Source organism: Zeus faber (genome assembly GCF_960531495.2).
Source record: "Zeus faber genome assembly, chromosome: 8".
NCBI lineage: Eukaryota > Metazoa > Chordata > Actinopteri > Zeiformes > Zeidae > Zeus > Zeus faber.
In genome coordinates, this window is record NC_137195.1 from 32,745,189 (window position 1) to 32,752,394 (window position 7,206).

The 7,206-nt window shown below is 37.6% G+C and overlaps 1 pseudogene across 1 annotated transcript in view; it reads left to right on the forward strand.

The window, feature by feature from the left end:
• Positions 1–4,661, forward strand: part of LOC307233564 (oxysterol-binding protein-related protein 10-like) — a 49,839-nt pseudogene extending 45,178 nt beyond the window's left edge. Inside the window, exons 9-10 of the transcript in view lie at positions 3,774–3,927; positions 4,617–4,661. The product of the transcript in view is annotated as an oxysterol-binding protein-related protein 10-like (transcript). The remainder of the gene's footprint in view (positions 1–3,773; positions 3,928–4,616) is intronic.
• Positions 4,662–7,206: the final 2,545 nt, after the last annotated feature.

Here is a 7,206-nt window from a genome sequence, read left to right on the forward strand (position 1 = left end):
TGATGCCACATTGTAGTTTCTTGATGAATTTGATGTGCTGATGAATGAAGGAGTGACCGCTGACGCTGACTTGATTAAAATAATAGTTTTATTAGACAAATCAGCATCAAACTGACTTGACATGGAACGTCCAGGAGAGAACAAAGCCGGAAGTATTCTCTCCGAAAGTGGTAAAAGACTTGTCCTTTATACTATTACATGTAGCCCATCTGGTCGCAATGCATAGGTCACAGTTCAGCACTTGTCCAACGTAGATCTACACATATTCTCCTCTGGTCGGCTGGAGGCATTAACACATTTCCTCTGCTGACTTAAGCTGAATGAATCAAAACATTTCCTCTCCCATAGGGCCTCTGAATAGACCCGTTGTTATTTTCGTTCTCCCTATGACATGGAAGCAATAAATTAAAAGCAACATACGTTAGTAATTATACCATACAATCACTATACAATGGGCTCTGATTCTTGAGAACCCAGGGCCCTCATTCAGACACCTCATAGCTCTGAAGCTAGTTGTTTCCCCCCTGCTGCCCTGCACTGTGCTAACAGTTAGCATGCAACCCATTGTTCTCTGTACCTGACACAGGGATGAAATTGGTATTGATATTCTCATCTCAATCTCGGTAAAATGGACAAAAAGGAAATTTACCCCAAAATACCTTTAATTATGAAAAGTTACATACTCTGTATTTGATTCTACCCCTTTGGAGTATATTTGGGCCGTGGTTTAATGGCTAAGGACAAATGTGGACCCTGAGCCCAGATCGGTTTAGACCTTAAACTTTTATCTATCTTGAATCTTGAGATAATCCTCCGCTGGGAGTGGACACGTTTGCATGCATCGGCCATGGCCCAGGATGCTCCTTTGCGCTTTCCCACTGGTCCCGTTAATTCCACGGTTCCTGGATCGAGTGCAAGAGGAGCGGCTGGAGGGTTACGTGGGTTCTGATAGCCCCAGAGCACACGTGCGCATCATCGTTCCCACACCTGCAGCGGCTGTTATCTCTCTCAAAATGTTGTGCGCATATCATGGGTGCGAGAGCCGCTCCTACCAGAACGTCCTATTCTACCAAATGGACAGCTTTTTAACGCTGGTCTTGGGAAAAGACATTCTTCCCACGGCATGTTTCCCGCCGCAGGTGCTTTTATTCCTCCATTTATTCGTGGATAGGAATTTGGCTGCCAGCACTGTTACGACTGATGCGGCCACTTTTTCATCCTGTCACCAAGGTTTTGGTGACAGAACGTTGTTTAGTCAAGATGTTAGTCAGACCGGTTTAGACCTTAAACGTAACCGTTTTAACCATACAAAAATGGCATACTACCTACTACCTACATGTTTGTGCGACCCTCCAGTGTCTTGCTTTAGTATGCGAGTAAAAACAATGCTGGCCAGATGAAGCATGGCCATCCTGATACTTTTCCCATACTGTACTATGGTTTTCGGACGTACTATGCAAATATGCAATATGGGACACAGCACGAGTCCAAAATGTTTTGGATGCATCTTGGGTGCATATAAAAAAACATTTAGTGAGGATTGAAAATGCATCGATATATGATTATATTTCCTGCAACCCCTGTTTAAAGTGGCCATAGTTGCCATAGTTTGCCAATGAGAAAATCAAACTGTCATAAACTTTTACATATGAATTCTGGTAGAACTTATGAATTACAATCACATTCCTTCCATGTATGTTATTTTAATTTGTTGTTTTATTTCAACCTGCTTTGGCAATGAAAACGCCTGTTTCCCATGCCAATAAAGCCCCTTTGAATTGAGAGACAGAGAGAGAGAGAGAGAGAGCATACTTAAGTGTATTATAAAATATTTATTAATAAAGGTGTGATGCTAATAAATATTATGTGCTCCCTGTGTAATAGATATTTTAAATTATTTTCAAATAATATTTATAATTGAAAGTTCTATATAAATAAAACTATATAAACACATCAGTGTTTGAGTCACAGTGTCCAGCTCACTTGAGAAACAATAAAATAAAATAAACAGGCAAAGAATTTCAGTCAGAATTAGGGGCGTTCCTGATTGGTCGACATCGCTGGCACATCACACCAGGGTGTTCGGTGGAAAATAACAGGATAGCAGAGGCCTTCATTAAATTCTCCCTCTTCTTCTTCTTCTTCTTCTTCTTCTTCTTCTTCTTCTTCTTCTTTGGTATTAAACTGGTTGTTGGTTGTTGGTTCCAACATGTGTTGATGTGATTAGTGTTGTTTTATATGACGTTTTCAGAATTTACAATTTACCTCAATGTTGAAAGATACTTTAAAATATAATGTAATGTGATTTAATTCTACTAAAATTGTGATTTTTTTTTTCAAAGACCTGTTTGAGGCTTTGTTTTATAGAACATTATCTTTGTGGCCTCATGTGGCTGCCATTTACGTCAAAGTGATAAACTAAAAAAACATTATTTCAAAGGAGTTGTCTTACAGCTTGTTGTTTATGCTTGGCTTCTAAAATATCGTGTTCATATATGTTTTTCTATTCACATTTTATCAACCTTGAACACATGTAGTGCTCATTTCAGTTGGGCGAGCTCCAAAAATCATTCAGCTGTGCAAAATAAAGGAATTATTAACCTTCATAAGACATTGTTCTTGCATAATAAAGGATGTATTAACCTCAATAAGGCACTTTTCTCGCTTTAGATCTGGTGGCTGCAAAAAGGATAGTTAACTGCATAATTGGGGATATGTGATATGTAATATGGGGATGGTAGCCCAGGAGGTAGAGCTGGTCTTCTAGTAATCTAAACGTTGCTGGTTCGATCCCAGGCTCCTCCTGCTAGCATGCTGTAGTGTCCTTGAGCAAGACACTTAACCCCTAATTGCTCCTGATGGCTGCGTCCATCGGTGTTTGAATAATTGTAAGTCGCTTTGGATAAAAGCGTCTAAATAGCTAAATCTAGCTGCTAAATGCAATGTAATGTAATAATTAATTGCTAATAAATGCTTTAATTAACAATTATATACTCTTAACACAAAAGCCTAATTTATGTTTAATAAGTGCTTATAAATGCTGTTATTAACTGCTAATAAATGCTGTAATTAACACTTATAGTCATATTTCCGCATCACTAATATTAATAAGCACCTCATAAGGACCTTAATTACTATTAATTAACGCTTATTACAAGCACCTTAATATAAAGCGTTACCGAGGTGGAAAGTAATGAGTTACAACTACTAAGGTGAATGCTTGACTACTTCTTCCCTGTTATGATACAACAAAAATTAGGTAATTTATTTGAGAATTTTTCTCTGTCACTTTTATTTGTTTTACTTTTCAGGTTTATATTTTTTGTTTTTTACAGGTTTATTATATTTTGCCATATTTTATTTTTCTGTTTATTGTTAAGTATATTCTATATCACACTTTCCATCCTCTAGTTAAGTTTGACGTTTGTGTATTGCCTTTTCTTTCTCTTATTCTGTTGCATTATTATTGCCTATTATTATTATTATTATTATTATTATTATTATTATTATACAATCCGTGGATCTGTTTATGTCACAGTATTGTAACAAAATATTCTACTTTGTTGTTGAAAATGAGAAAGAAAACGTTGACATCAATCTGTTTAGATTAAACGAATTAGAATAAATTGTGTCAACAATTTAGGATTCAAGGATTTGAATTCCAAAGCCAATCAAAGTAACGTATTTCTATGTTGATGCTCATATGCATATATTAAAAAACTCTCACTGAACGGATTGGAATAACACCCAACACGCTGCTTTTTCATCCTCAGGCGACTTTGGCAGCACGTGACCGCTTCCCTGAAAGCGGGAAACATGGACAAGGCGACAGAACACAAACATCACCTGTAGGAAAGGCAGCGGAGCGAGGGCAAGCAGAGGGCCACCACGCAGACCCCCTGGAAACCAAAGCACTTTGTCAAGGAGGTGACGAGGACACACACACACACACTGAAGGTCCAGCTTTTAAAGTGGTTATAGTAGACTATTAGTAGTGGTGGTTAAAACCACTTCCAGGTTCCATTTGGTTTTCAATACAGTTGGAGTTTAGTTTCAGTACGAGCTCTTATTTAGAGTTTTGAATTCTTTCCTTGACTCATTTCAATTTGCTCTGATTTCTAGAAAATAAGAGTTGAAGTACGGTTTTAATTTGAGCTCGAATGAGAAAATTTACCGTGTATGAATGACTAACTTGCTCCCCAAAATTACTAATCCCTTCCCTGAAAATTACTACTCATGTCCACATATTGATTACCTAATTCATCAGAATACTGTTTTTCTACAGAAAGTGTTAGGCCATTCAATAAAAGTGCATGGGGGAATTCATTAAGCAGAAATGACCAATTTGAGAGAGCAAATCAGTCATTTAGGTCCACAAAGTGCCCTTTTCAGCAAAGCACCTCAATAAGAGCAAGCAACACCAGTGAGAGTCACACATTATAGACACTGTCCAGTCCTCAAGGTTGAGGTTTTCTTTCAGTTAGCCTTTCAGTCTTTTAGCCGATCCCTGGGCACGGCCTTTTTTATTAGCATATTCTGAGCTTTAACAATGTGCTGACTGAGCAGAACAAACTGATGAAGTGTTTTTTTATTTTCTGCTGTGTGTGTGCACACAGGGTGAGGGCTGGATGTACCACAATCCTCTCTGGAAAGCTCATTGACCGGGGAGGGCGTCTGTGCAGCCATCAGCTCCCCACCCATCCCCTTCGGGGTCAGACATGGCACTGCGGGCAGAGACCCGGTCGCCGAGAGAATTGGGATGGTGGGATTGTTGTGTCCGAACCAAAGAACCAGTAATACAAAAAAAATTCCAGCCTGAATAAAAATGTGTCACACATTGACATGCAGGGGAACACCTAGAGGAAAGACATGGTTTTACCCAGGATTGGCCATTTTGGTTGTTGGACAATCAGAATCATGCTAGATTTAATATAACCAGAGTGTGTATATATATATATATACACATACATATATATTTACATACATATATATGTACATATATATATATATATATATATATATATATATATATATATATATATATATATATATATATATATATATACATCTATATATATATACATATATACATATATATATATATATATATATATATATAGATTCATATATAAATATAAATATATTCAATATAACCAGAGTATATTGAATATATTTATACAAACAACACATACATACAATATATATATATATATATAGTATATTATATACAGTACATATATATATACATATACCTATACATATATATATATATATATATATATACATATATACATATATACATATATACATATATATATATATATGAAATAAAAGAACTTCAAATTGATAAAGACTGTCATTTTTTTTCTGTGGTTGACGCAGCAAAACACTAAATTCTTTTGAACTCTAAAAAAGAATACTGGCATGTATCATTTTTCTTTGAAATAAAATACAAAATGCAGGTCCTTCACTTATTTGTGGATTTGAAAAAAATAAATATTAATATTAATATATTAATATTAATTTAATTATAAGGGGCAAGAAAATGTTAGTTTATGTTTTATCACGACTTAAGTCTATTTCAGTGTGCCGCGTGCCACAGTCAACCGTCGACCTGAATATGAAAAAACAACTTCATCAGTTCAGGGTCCGATATAAGTATCTATATTTGCAAAATTAAAACCTTGTTTCTCTCACCTGCTTAATGCGATTTCTGCCCCTGAACTTCACTGCAGAGATTATATCCGGGCTGTATGATGTAACTTTGAGCTTCACACATGACTGTTAGCTGTCATCAGTGAGTCGCGACCGATTTTTGCTTTTTATGAAGTTCATGGTGGAAAACACTTGCTGTGCGTTTGCTTTCGCAGCCTCCATCGTTTATGTAATAAATACACTCAAGACAGTCTCGGCCGAAGGGGGGGGGGTTGCTATCATGTTCCCTGGTGGGTTTTTAAACTGTTAAGGCCAACAGAAACCCTCTCCACCCGAACCTTGCCTACAAAAACCCCAGAAGACAACTTGTACAGAAAGCCTGCTCGTACAGAACGGATACTGTATGTCAATTTCAAGTTGTAAAAGGGACAATCAATACATGGAAACAAATGCAACCAAAAAAAGAAAATACACTGAGGAAGTTTGATTGAGGCAGCGATCAAATCGAACTGAAGAACATTGCATTAGATGTATTGTAAGAAATTGTTGGTCGCATCCCGTTTGGCTGTGTAGGTATAGAACGGCTGGAAGTTTGCCCTGGTGACATGGGCAAATGTTGGTTTGAGTGCGATGTTTCCTTTGTGAAGTCATGTTGAATTCTGTCTCTTTCTCACAGCGATTTTCTGTACCCCATTAACTCACTAGGGGAATGAGCTACAGTCCATAGAATACTTGATGCTGGTAACCTTTTTTATTTTTATTTTTTTAAATGAGAGGAGTGTTCTGAAACAAGTACACGAGGAAGTAGTGGGTGATGCTGGATTGAGTGATGCTGTGTAGGCGCTCTTTCATAGGTTTGGGGGCGGTTGAGGTGGTTCTCTGTGGAAGAACCAGGGCTAGGAGCTCGACAACTTACAGCATAGTGATGCATATAGCCTACATGCCACGATCTCTCAAAATAGTCAATGGAGCCATTGCCCGAGCAGAGTTTTTCCCGAAAAGAAAAAAGAAAAAAAGGATTTTAAATCCAGGCACAATTAGTTCAGTTTCTGCGATGTGTGTGTGAATACAGCATATGGGAGCGGGAAAGAAAAACAGATGAGGTCGAATCGCAGTCGCTTAAATGGGGCTCTATGACTTAATGGAAGAGTGCAATATGTCAAAACAAAACAGACACACAAATACCCCCCCCTAAAAAACAAAAACTCCCGTGCAGATTCTCTGGTTAAAGGAAAATGTATCTCTTTCTCAATGGCAAACCGTTCAAGTACAAAATTAAATGCAAGTCAAAGGTCACAGTTCCTCAGGTTACAACCAAACGTCAGGAGGAAGTCCTGCTAGACGGCATCTCCCCTACTATTCTTCTCATAATTCTCCATATTTAATCGGGTCAGAGATGGTGGGTGGAGGTTCCGTGCAATCTTCAGTTTCCTCTGTGTCAAAATTATTTTTCTTCCTTCTTCCTTATTCCTTCCTTCCTCTTATTTTCTGTTATTCCTCCCCGTTCAGGGTGGGCTGGGGGGGTCAGGAAGGACATAGCCATAATCCTTT